Source organism: Gouania willdenowi, chromosome 12 (assembly GCF_900634775.1).
Source record: "Gouania willdenowi chromosome 12, fGouWil2.1, whole genome shotgun sequence".
Taxonomy (NCBI): Eukaryota; Metazoa; Chordata; class Actinopteri; order Blenniiformes; family Gobiesocidae; genus Gouania; species Gouania willdenowi.
In genome coordinates, this window is record NC_041055.1 from 22,293,936 (window position 1) to 22,307,082 (window position 13,147).

A 13,147-nucleotide genomic window follows, 5' to 3' on the forward strand; every position below is an offset into this window, starting at 1 on the left:
CCCTGGACATACAAACCTTATTTCTTGGGCAGTTTTTTCCTAAATAATAGTGCAACTGGCTTTGTCATTGGTGTTGAAAAACTAAGTTCAATGGCCACATACGACTAAGTTTGTCCTCAAGTGGGCCAAACCAAAAAAATTTGTGAAGGAGGACAGCACAAATTCCAAATAGTGGTGCCCTATTTATGCACATTTACATATAATAGATATTTTAAGTCACTTTTGATATCCTGAAAATTTACTTGAATTTGTAACTGAGTTTTTCAAAACTTGCAATGTAAACTGCCAGAATTCTGTGGGATAATTTACTAGAATTTTAGAAAAAATGCGATTAATATTAATATTGCTACAATGTGGTATAGCTAATGCAAGCCCCAATGGTTTTTTGGTGTTTTATTGAATTTGGAAATTTGAAGGGAGTGATATAACTGCAACTTACTGTTTTTGAGGTTTCACAAAGTTAGGTTTCTGCTGTATTTCAATATTTTTTTCTTTCAGTGGGCCAAACTAGATACTCTGGTGGGTCGAATTTGGGCCACATGCCTTAAGTTTGACACACAATATGATACATAGATAACCTACAGATGAGAGGATAGTCATCAGTGTGCCAGACTATTAATTAATACAACATTCATAAATTACATGGGACACCAACCTGCTCTTCTTGGTTAAAATTGTATCAAAATACCAAAGCCACTAATTGTTTTGCAAAGAACCAGCCATTGATATAGACTTAATTGCCACTCACTCACTGTCACCTCTTCTATTACACAATAATCCAGCAATTCTGGACAAATATGAGTAAATATTGCTAACATGATATTCAATGCATTCCCATTGTCTTCTGTACCAGGTAAAGTCACTCAGGTTTTTAGGACACACGTTGAACCATGAAATGTATTTGATTGCCTCGTAGTTTTATGATCTGTGATAGGACCTTCCAATTTGGGGCCAACGGGCCAAAGTTGGCCCGCTGGTGATTGGCTTTGGCCCGCTACTCATTTTTGAAATTGCTATTTTTATTTTTCATATATATTTTTCTCCATTTCCAGCAGTCTGAATGTATTTTTTGTTGCACTTCTTCCCCATCACCACAAATTGCCATAGTTTTACATTAGGAGTAGGGGGGCGCTGTTGAGCCCCCGTCAGCTCAGATCTGTAAGCATATGACCAGTGAGTGAGAGGATGTTGGAGACAGATCTGAGATAGAGCGCGTGGGGCAGTGGCACAGTGATAATAACAGAAAGTTTTAAATGTTTGGGAATATAATTCCAACATTTTCTAAAAGAAAAAAAAAAAACGCAACAGCATTTGAGTAGTTTGTGCGTGTGGATGTAGTCAGTGAGGAGCTTCAAATGGAACTTCAGTCTGATGACAAGTTGAGAGAGCTCCTCTTTGCAGGACTTCTACAGGTGTGTTCCTGCACACAGGTAAGATCTGCAATCATGCACAGGTGAAGCTGTCCTTCTTGAGCAGTTATACAGTATATGTATATTTCTGTGAGCAGGCTTTCAGCTTATCGATTGATACGGAAACGTATCAATAGACTACCAGTCTATGCATTCACAGCGCCCCTCATTGACCAGTTCAGGTGACGTGATATGTGCACCACGTGACTTAAAGTTCCGTCAGTTGTATTTTAGCTCTTATTTATTTTTAGCTATCCCGTTAAATTTTTTTATTTTAGCCTTATCCCTGACCCTAACCCAGGAAATACCACAAATTGTTTTTTTCCTATATGTATTCAAGTGGAATTTGCCGTGTTAAATGTGTTCAAATGAAAAAATATATATGACAAAAGTGGGATTCGAACCCACGGCAGCGTAAGGAAAAATCCTCGTGTCACTGCAACATGAATTATTAGTTTTGGCCCGCTGCCCTCCACCGCAATTAATATTTGGCTTTTAAATGAAAATTATTTGGGCACCCCTGCTCTGTAGTTTAATTACGAAAACACAAATATTAAAAGCTTCATCGTCTATTTTATTATTGGTTTCTTTATAGGGTTGTCACGATACTTGATTTTCAAACTCAATACCATTTTCGATACCACGGAGCAGAAAAAAGACAAGAAATTTAGAAGCATAATTTCCTATAATAAAGTTGAGAATACAATCTATAAACAGTAGGGATGTAACGATTAATCGTAAGGCGGTTAAAAATCGATTCATAGTTATCACGGTTGATATCGATTTTCTGAAAAATTGAATCGCAGTACTTTTTTTAACCAGCAGAGGGCGCTGTCCACAACTGTAGGCGGCGGGCGGAGTCTGCTAATACTTTCTGTCTGGCTGCCTTCTACTCTTAAATATGTTTATAAATGATTCATTACCCCTTAAGCACCGAAATATCTGTAATATTACTTGAATATCTGTAAAAGTCACGTTTTTCTATTAGCTCTGTCTGCTATTATAGCTTCTCTTCTTCACTGAAAGATATCTGCATGCCAACCGACCACTGTGTTACCATCGCCCTCTGCTGGTCCAAACAAATATGACGTAAATCAGTGCAATCACGTTTGTTTTTTTTTAAAGTCCAATTGTTAAGGCACAAAATACATTTTCAGTTGCACTTTTAAAAGAAAAAGAACTATTATGCAGTTTTGCATTGTTTATTATAGAACCAGAATTTAAATTAATAGGCTTCATTTTTATTTGTATTATTCCTTTATTTATTTCATTCAAGATTTATTTTTAGTTAAATTGCATTCTTTTGAATAGTTTATCAAGGAATTATTTTGACAATGAAAAATAAAAGGAAAATAATACAGTATTTTCTAGTTTTTTTCCCCAAAAAAAAAAATTGTCTACAGTCCCATTTTGTAAAATAAATCGTGAGAGAATCGTATTGTGAACCCAGTATCGTGAATCGAATCGTATCGGGAGTTGAGTGAATCGTTACATCCCTAATAAACAGTATACAAAGTATTTTTAAATAAAATGAAATGTAGTGCAACATTTAACAACACTTGTAAACAAAAACTATTACACTTTTTTGAGAAAGTCTAACAAAATTTAGTAGCACCTTAAACATTTTTAAGAACAATGTGCCAAATTTAAAAACAACTGTTCTGATCATAGTAAAATTATTTAAAGAGGCTCAAAAATGAGTATGCTCAAGTATTTGGCTACAGCCCTGTTTATTTTTTTTATTTTTTTTGTGCTTCTAGTGACTTGGCTTTGTATTTTCTTTGCCAGTCAATTAGGGCAGGAAGGGTTGGCTGAGTCTCAGGCTGTCATGGTTTCTGTTGAAACAGGTGAGGAAAAAAAAAGAGAAGAACCATAGATATTAAGAAATGAACACGGCACTGTTAGTACCGTATCACTTTTTGGTGTTGATACTTTATTTAGTATCAAGTTTTTTGACAACACTAATACTGCCATCTGGGGTGATTAGTTGCCCCTGGGCCTGTTGTCTTGCCTCTGCTGGCTGTGGACCCGGCCACTGGCGGGCCACACGCTGGTTTTTCCCTGGGTGTGTGTCTTGGCCCTTTTGCTGGAATCTCGGATGGGGGCCTCCCTGGGCCCACACCGGGGGTTGGGTGTTGAGGTATCGGTAAGTGTGGGGGAGTGGGTGCTTGTGGGGGGCCTTGAAGCTGGTTTTCGGGGCAATGGCGGGGTGCATTGTGTCCCTGGCCCCTGGAGCTTGCTTGGCTGTGTGTGGGAAGGGGGGGAGCGCCGCTTCTCGACATGGGGTCTCTGAGGCTTTAATGTTGGGACATGGGTGGGTGTGGGGGGTATGGTGCTTGCGGGGGGCCTTGACGGCGGGGTGTGTTGGGTCCCTGGCCCCTGCGGCTTGCTTGGCTTTGAGTGGGAAGGGGGGGAGCGCCGCTTCTCCTCATGGGGTCTCTGAGGCTTTAATGTTGTGACATGGGTGGGTGTGGGGGGGTTGGTACTTGCGGGTGGCCTTGACGGCGGTGTTTGTTGGGTCCCTGGCCCCTGCGGCTTGCTTGGCTTTGTGTGGGAAGAGAAGGAGCACCACTTCTTGGCCTGGGGTGTCTGAGGCTTCTCGTGGGGCGACTTGGCCTTGAGGCGGTTGGCTGGAGCCTCTTGAAAGCAGCTTTTTATGGCATTGATCTGTTTCCACAGAGCCGAGCCGGGCTCAGCCTCCATCTCTTGAACTTTACTCAACCCACCACTAATCACAAACTCTTGCCGAGCTTCGCTGTCATGAGGCAGCACCTTGCTGAACTGGCCAAGCACATGATTGAGGATGTTGCTGGGGGCATTGTTGAGGAGAGGCTCTAAACTGGGCAGGTGAGTGCACTTCAGCAGGATGTTCTTCAGAGACTTCTCCAAGCTGCTCGCCCCTGTGTAGAACAGCAGCACTTTAGGCAGTAGGCCTTCAGTGGCCACAGCCTTGGCGTGCTCTGGTGTATGATGTCCAATCTGACCAATGGACCATACTGTGGCCCCCTTGATGTGTTCGTTATCTTCCTCGGACAGACAGATGGCCAGCTGGTGCAACCCCTTGGAGAGGATGACGGCCATAGCTAGGTTTTCACCATGAGAAGCGACGCATCCCAACACCATGATCCCGGGAATTCTCATGCTTCCATGGCTTTTATCCAGGTAGTCCACCACCTCCGCTAAACCACCGCAGTTCACAAACCTCTGAGCAAACTCTGCATTGTGTCTCACCACTTCCCACATCAGGGTGATGACATCTTTCTTTACATATTCATCCGGGTCCTGGAGGCAGACCATGACTTCTGAGAAAATGTCCGCCGCGATTACCATCTCAGCTAATTCTACCGAGTGTTTAGTGATCTGAATGAGAGTGGACAGCACCTGCCTCTTCACTTTGGCATCTGGGCTGTGGATCATCTGTACCAGGAGTGCAATAGTGTCCATGTTGACCTCTTCCCAAACCAGTTCAGAAGTGTTTAGAGAGAACGGTAGAGAGACTGCATCTGCATCCACCACAGCCTGAGCCGGCATTGCATCTTGTTGTGCAATGTTGCCCGGAGCCAATGCGGCAGCCTCTTTTACCTCGGGGTCCTTCAAAGAGATGCCCAAAGCATCCAACCCACCACAGTCAACCACAGCCTGGGACAGCTCAGGCGAGTGATTGGCCACAGCACGCAGCACAAACGCTGCAGCCTTCTTATAATGCTGATCCTGTGAAGGAATAGACTTGATCAACTGGCCCAGAATGTCTTTCTTCACCACAATCATTGCCAGCTCTTCACTGTGTTCTACAAGGTGGCCCAGAGCCACAACTGCATTGTGCTGGATGCTGGGATCCTCATCCAACGTGAGAAGGCGGAACTGGGAAATAATTTTTTCCTTTTGGTGGAAGTCCATGTTCTGAGGGTTTTTTGACAAATCAACAAATGTTTCCATAAACTCCATCCTGAACAGCAGGAAGCGGTCATAGGCTTCAATCATCTGTTGTTGAATCATGGTGGGTCTGTCAGAAGATGACTCCATATCAACTTTTTGGTTTAAGAGTGTGCTTTCCATTTTGTTCTAAAATTGTTTCTGTAAATCCTTGTTGAGGTATTAAACTGTCTTTGTTATTGACCTGAAGATGAGTGGCTGCTTCAACGGATTCTTTCAACTATTAGGCATCAACGGAACATTTGATTTTAATAGAACCTGTGACGTCATCAACTGCAAAGGAATATGCTGACTCCTGATTGGCTGCAGATGAGAAGCTGTGATTGGCTGCAGGTGAGAAGCTGTGATTGGCTGCAGGTGAGAAGCTGTGACATCAACAGCAGAGGGAAATACTGACTTCTGATTGGCTGCTGAATAAGACTTGTTAGTTCACACAGGAATGATGCTGGTTGCCCTTTGGTCTTTACCCATCTGCTGGGGTCTCAGGTGGGGTGCTCCCTGGACCCCCAACTGGGGGGGGTTAAGGGTGCGGCATTGATGGGTGTGGATCAAGATTTTTAGGGACATTCTTGGCTAAATTTTGGGGAAAATGGCCCGTGGCCCTCGCTAATTTCCGACATGGGAATTTATCGTTTCTATCGCAGGATGATATATTCTGACCAGTGATAATGGTTTTGACGATTTATCGTCAAAGATACCATATTGCACATTATACACGTCGTTTCTTAAAATTTGTGACTTGTCTTTGCAGTAATAAATGCTTTCTTGTTGAAAACTGGTGTCCTTTCTGGGTCTCGTTTTGTTCTTTTGACTAATTTTATGACTATAAGGGAAGTAAACCAATTTCCAGTCAACATAAAGCTCATAAATATTAAAAAATGTACACAATTTGAAGAATTTCAACTCCAAATTCCCTCACTTGAGATGAAATATGAACCAACTAAACTTTTAGTGGCCCTGGACATACAAACCTTATTTCTTGGGCAGTTTTTTCCTAAATAATAGTGCAACTGGTTTTGTCATTGGTGTTGAAAAACTAAGTTCAATGGCCACATACGACTAAGTTTGTGCTCAAGTGGGCCAAACCAAAAAAATTTGTGAAAGAGGACAGCACAAATTCCAAATAGTGGTGCCCTATTTATGCACATTTACATATAATAGATATTTTAAGTCACTTTTGATATCCTGAAAATTTACTTGAATTTGTAACTGAGTTTTTCAAAACTTGCAATGTAAACTGCCAGAATTCTGTGGGATAATTTACTAGAATTTTAGAAAAAATGCGATTAATATTAATATTACTACAATGTGGTATAGCTAATGCAAGCCCCAATGGATTTTTGGTGTTTTATTGAATTTGGAAATTTGGAGGGAGTGATATAACTGCAACTTACTGTTTTTGAGGTTTCACAAAGTTAGGTTTCTGCTGTATTTTCAATATTTTTTTCTTTCAGTGGGCCAAACTAGATACTCTGGTGGGTTCGAATTTGGGCCACATGCCTTAAGTTTGACACACAATATGATACATAGATAACCTACAGATGAGAGGATAGTCATCAGTGTGCCAGACTATTAATTAATACAACATTCATAAATTACATGGGACACCAACCTGCTCTTCTTGGTTAAAATTGTATCAAATTACCATAGCCACTAATTGTTTTGCAAAGAACCAGCCATTGATATAGACTTAATTGCCACTCACTCACTGTCACCTCTTCTATTACACAATAATCCAGCAATTCTGGACAAATATGAGTAAATATTGCAAACATGATATTCAATGCATTCCCATTGTCTTCTGTACCAGGTAAAGTCACTCAGGTTTTTAGGACACACGCTGAACCATGAAATGTATTTGATTGCCTCGTAGTTTCATGCTCTGTGATAGGACCTTCCAATTTGGGGCCCACGGGCCAAAGTTGGCCCGCTGGTGATTGGCTTTGGCCCGCTACTCATTTTTGAAATTGCTATTTTTATTTTTCATATATATTTTTCTCCATTTCCAGCAGTCTGAATGTATTTTTTGTTGCACTTCTTCCCCATCACCACAAATTGCCATAGTTTTACATTAGGAGTAGGGGGGCGCTGTTGAGCCCCCGTCAGCTCAGATCTGTAAGCATATGACCAGTGAGTGAGAGGATGTTGGAGTCAGATCTGAAATAGAGCGCGTGGGGCAGTGGCACAGTGATAATAACAGAAAGTTTGAAATGTTTGGGAATATAATTCCAACATTTTCTAAAAAAAAAAAAAAAAAAACGCAACAGCATTTGAGTAGTTTGTGCGTGTGGATGTAGTCAGTGAGGAGCTTCAAATGGAACTTCAGTCTGATGACAAGTTGAGAGAGCTCACCTTTGCAGGACTTCTACAGGTGTGTTCCTGCGCACAGGTAAGATCTGCAATCATGCACAGGTGATGCTGTCCTTCTTGAGCAGTTATACAGTATATGTATATGTCTGTGAGCAGGCTTTCAGCTTATCGATTGATACGAAAACGTATTAATAGACTACCAGTCTATGCATTCACAGCGCCCCTCATTGACCAGTTCAGGTGACGTGATATGTGCACCACGTGACTTAAAGTTCCGTCATTTTTATTTTAGCTCTTATTTATTTTTAGCTATCCCGTTAACTTTTTTTATTTTAGCCTTATCCCTGACCCTAACCCAGGAAATACCTTAAAATGTTTTTTCCTATATGTATTAAAGTGGAATTTGCCGTGTTAAATATGTTCAAAAGAAAAAATATATATGACAAAAGTGGGATTCGAACCCACGGCAGCGTAAGGAAAAATCCTCGTGTCACTGCAACATGAATTATTAGTTTTGGCCCGCTGCCCTCCACCGCAATTAATATTTGGCTTTTAAATGAAAATTATTTGGGCACCCCTGCTCTGTAGTTTAATTACGAAAACACAAATATTAAAAGCTTCATCGTCTATTTTATTATTGGTTTCTTTATAGGGTTGTCACGATACTTGATTTTCAAACTCAATACCATTTTCGATACCACGGAGCAGAAAAAAGACAAGAAATTTAGAAGCATAATTTCCTATAATAAAGTTGAGAATACAATCTATAAACAGTAGGGATGTTACGATTAATCGTAAGGCGGTTAAAAATCGATTCATAGGTATCACGGTTGATATCGATTTTCTGAAAATTTAATCGCAGTGCTTTTTTTAACCAGCAGAGGGCGCTATCCACAAGTGTAGGCAGCGGGCAGAGTCTGCTAATACTTTCTGTCTGGCTGCCTTCTACTCTTAAATATGTTTATAAATGATTCATTACCCCTTAAGCACCGAAATATCTGTAATATTACTTGAATATCTGTAAAAGTCACGTTTTTCTATTAGCTCTTTCTGCTATTATAGCTTCTCTTCTTCACTGAAAGATATCTGCATGCCAACCGACCACTGTGTACCAGCGCCCTCTGCTGGTCCAAACAAATATGACGTAAATCAGTGACAATCACGTTTGTTTTTTTTTAAAGTCCAATTGTTAAGGCACAAAATACATTTTCAGTTGCACTTTTAAAAGAAAAAGAACTATTATGCAGTTTTGCATTGTTTATTATAGAACCAGAATTTAAATTAATAGGCTTCATTTTTATTTGTATTATTCCTTTATTTATTTCATTCAAGATTTATTTTTAGTTAAATTGCATTCTTTTGAATAGTTTATCAAGGAATTCTTTTGACAATGAAAAATAAAAGGAAAATAATACAGTATTTTCTAGTTTTTTTCCCCAAAAAAAAAAAATTGTCTACAGTCCCATTTTGTAAAATAAATCGTGAGAGAATCGTATTGTGAACCCAGTATCGTGAATCGAATCGTATCGGGAGTTGAGTGAATCGTTACATCCCTAATAAACAGTATACAAAGTATTTTTAAATAAATGAAATGTAGTGCAACATTTAACAACACTTGTAAACAAAAACTATTACACTTTTTTGAGAAAGTCTAACAAATTTACTAGCACCTTAAACATTTTAAGAACAATGTGCCAAATTTAAAAACAACTGTTCTGATCATAGTAAAATTATTTAAAGAGGCTCAAAATGAGTATGCCTCAAGTATTTGGCTGCAGCCCTGTTTATTTTTTTTATTATTTTTGTGCTTCTAGTGACTTGGCTTTGTATTTTCTTTGCCAGTCAATAGGGCAGGAAGGGTTGGCTGAGTCTCAGGCTGTCATGGTTTCTGTTGAAAACAGGTGAGGAAAAAAAAAGAGAAGAACCATAGATATTAAGAAATGAACACGGCACTGTTAGTACCGTATCACTTTTTGGTGTTGATACTTTATTTAGTATCAAGTTTTTTGACAACACTAATACTGCCATCTGGGGTGATTAGTTGCCCCTGGGCCTGTTGTCTTGCCTCTGCTGGCTGTGGACCCGGCCACTGCGGGCACACGCTGGTTTTTCCCTGGGTGTGTGTCTTGGCCCTTTTGCTGGAATCTCGGATGGGGCCTCCCTGGGCTCACACCGGGGGTTGGGTGTTGAGGTATCGGTAAGTGTGGGGGAGTGGGGTGCTTGTGGGGGGCCTTGAAGCTGGTTTTCGGGGCAATGGCGGGGTGCATTGTGTCCCTGGCCCCTGGGAGCTTGCTTGGCTGTGTGTGGGAAGGGGGGGAGCGCCGCTTCTCGACATGGGGTCTTGAGGCTTTAATGTTTGTGACATGGGTGGGTGTGGGGGGTATGGTGCTTGCGGGGGGCCTTGACGGCGGAGTGTTGTTGGGTCCCTGGCCCCTGCGGCTTGCTTGGCTTGAGTGGGAAGGGGGGGAAGCGCCGCTTCTCCTCATGGGGTCTCTGAGGCTTTAATGTTGTGACATGGGTGGGTGTGGGGGGGGTTGGTACTTGCGGGGGGCCTTGACGCGGGGTGTGTTGGGTCCCTGGCCCCTGCGCTTGCTTGGCTGTGTGTGGGAAGGGGGGGAGCGCCGCTTCTCCTCATGGGGTCTCTGAGGCTTTAATGTTGTGACATGGGTGGGTGTGGGGGGTTGGTACTTGCGGGGGGCCTTGACGGCGGGGTTTGTTGGGTCCCTGGCCCCTGCGGCTTGCTTGGCTTTGTGTGGGAGAGAAGGAGCACCACTTCTTGGCCTGGGGTGTCTGAGGCTTCTCGTGGGGCGACTTGGCCTTGAGGCGGTTGGCTGGAGCCTCTTGAAAGCAGCTTTTTATGGCCATTGATCTGTTTCCACAGAGCCGAGCCGGGCTCAGCCTCCATCTCTTGAACTTTACTCAACCCACCACTCATCACAAACTCTTGCCGGGCTTCGCTGTCATGAGGCAGCACCTTGCTGAACTGGCCAAGCACATGATTGAGGATGTTGCTGGGGGCATTGTTGAGGAGAGGCTCTAAACTGGGCAGGTGAGTGCACTTCAGCAGGATGTTCTTCAGAGACTTCTCCAAGCTGCTCGCCCCTGTGTAGAACAGCAGCACTTTAGGAAGTAGGCCTTCAGTGGCCACAGCCTTGGCGTGCTCTGGTGTATGATGTCCAATCTGACCAATGGACCATACTGTGGCCCCCTTGATGTGTTCGTTATCTTCCTCGGACAGACAGATGGCCAGCTGGTGCAACCCCTTGGAGAGGATGACGGCCATAGCTAGGTTTCACCATGAGAAGACGACGCATCCCAACACCATGATCCCGGGAATTCTCATGCTTCCATGGCTTTTATCCAGGTAGTCCACCACCTCCGCCTAAACCACCGCAGTTCACAAACCTCTGAGCAACTCTGCATTGTGTCTCACCACTTCCCACATCAGGGTGATGACATCTTTCTTTACATATTCATCCGGGTCCTGGAGGCAGACCATGACTTCTGAGAAAATGTCCGCCGCGATTACCATCTCAGCTAATTCTACCGAGTGTTTAGTGATCTGAATGAGAGTGGACAGCACCTGCCTCTTCACTTTGGCATCTGGGCTGTGGATCATCTGGTACCAGGAGTGCAATGGTGTCCAATGTTGACCTCTTCCAAACCAGTTCAGAAGTGTTTAGAGAGAACGGTAGAGAGACTGCATCTGCATCCACCACAGCCTGAGCCGGCATTGCATCTTGTTGTGCAATGTTGCCCGGAGCCAATGCGGGCAGCCTCTTTACCTCGGGGTCCTTCAAAGAGATGCCCAAAGCATCCAACCCACCACAGTCAACCACAGCCTGGGACAGCTCAGGCGAGTGATTGGCCACAGCACGCAGCACAAACGCTGCAGCTTCTTATAATTCTGATCCTGTGAAGGAATAGACTTGATCAACTGGCCAGAATGTCTTTCTTCACCACAATCATTGCCAGCTCTTCACTGTGTTCTACAAGGTGGCCCAGAGCCACAACTGCATTGTGCTGGATGCTGGGATCCTCATCCAACGTGAGAAGGCGGAACTGGGAAATAATTTTTTCCTTTTGGTGGAAGTCCATGTTCTGAGGTTTTTTGACAAATCAACAAATGTTTCCATTAAACTCCATCCTGAACAGCAGGAAGCGGTCATAGGCTTCAATCATCTGTTGTTGAATCATGGTGGGTCTGTCAGAAGATGACTCCATATCAACTTTTTGGTTTAAGAGAGTGCTTTCCATTTGTTCTAAAATTGTTTCTGTAAATCCTTGTTGAGGTATAAACTGTCTTTGTTATTGACCTGAAGATGAGTGGCTGCTTCAACGGATTCTTTACACTATTAGGCATCAACGGAACATTTGATTTTAATAGAACCTGTGACATCATCAACTGCAAAGGAATATGCTGACTCCTGATTGGCTGCAGATGAGAAGCTGTGACATCAACAGAAGAGGAAATACTGACTTCTGATGGCTGCTGAATAAGACTTGTTAGTTCACACAGGAATGATGCTGGTTGCCCTTTGGTCTTTACCCATCTGCTGGGGGTCTCAGGTGGGGTGCTCCCTGGAACCCCCAACTGGGGGGTAAGGGTGCGGCAGTGATGGGTGTGGATCAAGATTTTTCGGGACATTCTTGGGCTAAATTTTGGGGAAAATGGCCCGTGGCCCTCGCTAATTTCCGACATGGGAATTTATCGTTTCTATCGTAGGATGATATATTCTGACCAGTGGATAGTGGTTTTGACGATATATATCACCAAGATACCAGATTGCACATTATACACTTCATTCTTAAAATTTGTGACTTGTCCTTTGCAGTAATAAATGCTTTCTGTTGAAAACTGGTGGTCCTTTCTGGGTCTCGTTTTGTTCTTTTGACTAATTTTATGACTATAAGGGAAGTAAACCAATTTGTCCAGTCAACATAAAGCTCATAAATATTAAAAATGTACACATTTGAAGATTTCACTCCAAATTCCCTCACTTGAGATGAAATATGAACCAACTAAACTTTTAGTGGCCCTGGACATACAAACCTTATTTCTTGGGCAGTTTTTTCCTAAATAATAGTGCAACTGGCTTTGTCATTGGTGTTGAAAAACTAAGTTCAATGGCCACATACTACTAAGTTTGTGCTCAAGTGGGCCAAACCAAAAAAATTTGTGAAGGAGGACAGCACAAATTCCAAATAGTGGTGCCCTATTTATGCACATTTACATATAATAGATATTTTAAGTCACTTTGATATCCTGAAAATTTACTTGAATTGTAACTGAGTTTTTCAAAACTTGCAATGTAAACTGCCAGAATTCTGTGGGATAATTTACTAGAATTTTAGAAAAAATGCGATTAATATTAATATTGCTACAATGTGGTATAGCTAATGCAAGCCCCAATGGTTTTTTGGTGTTTTATTGAATTTGGAAATTTGAAGGGAGTGATATAACTGCAACTTACTGTTTTTGAGGTTTCACAAAG

The 13,147-nt window shown here is 42.3% G+C and overlaps 2 pseudogenes; both read right to left on the bottom strand.

Moving 5' to 3' along the window:
• Nucleotides 1-3,392: 3,392 nt before the first annotated feature.
• Nucleotides 3,393-5,548, bottom strand: LOC114473737 (sperm-associated antigen 6 pseudogene; annotated as a pseudogene).
• A 4,754-nt stretch (nt 5,549-10,302) lies between these two features.
• Nucleotides 10,303-11,271, bottom strand: LOC114473738 (sperm-associated antigen 6 pseudogene; annotated as a pseudogene).
• Between the last annotated feature and the right edge of the window lie 1,876 nt (nt 11,272-13,147).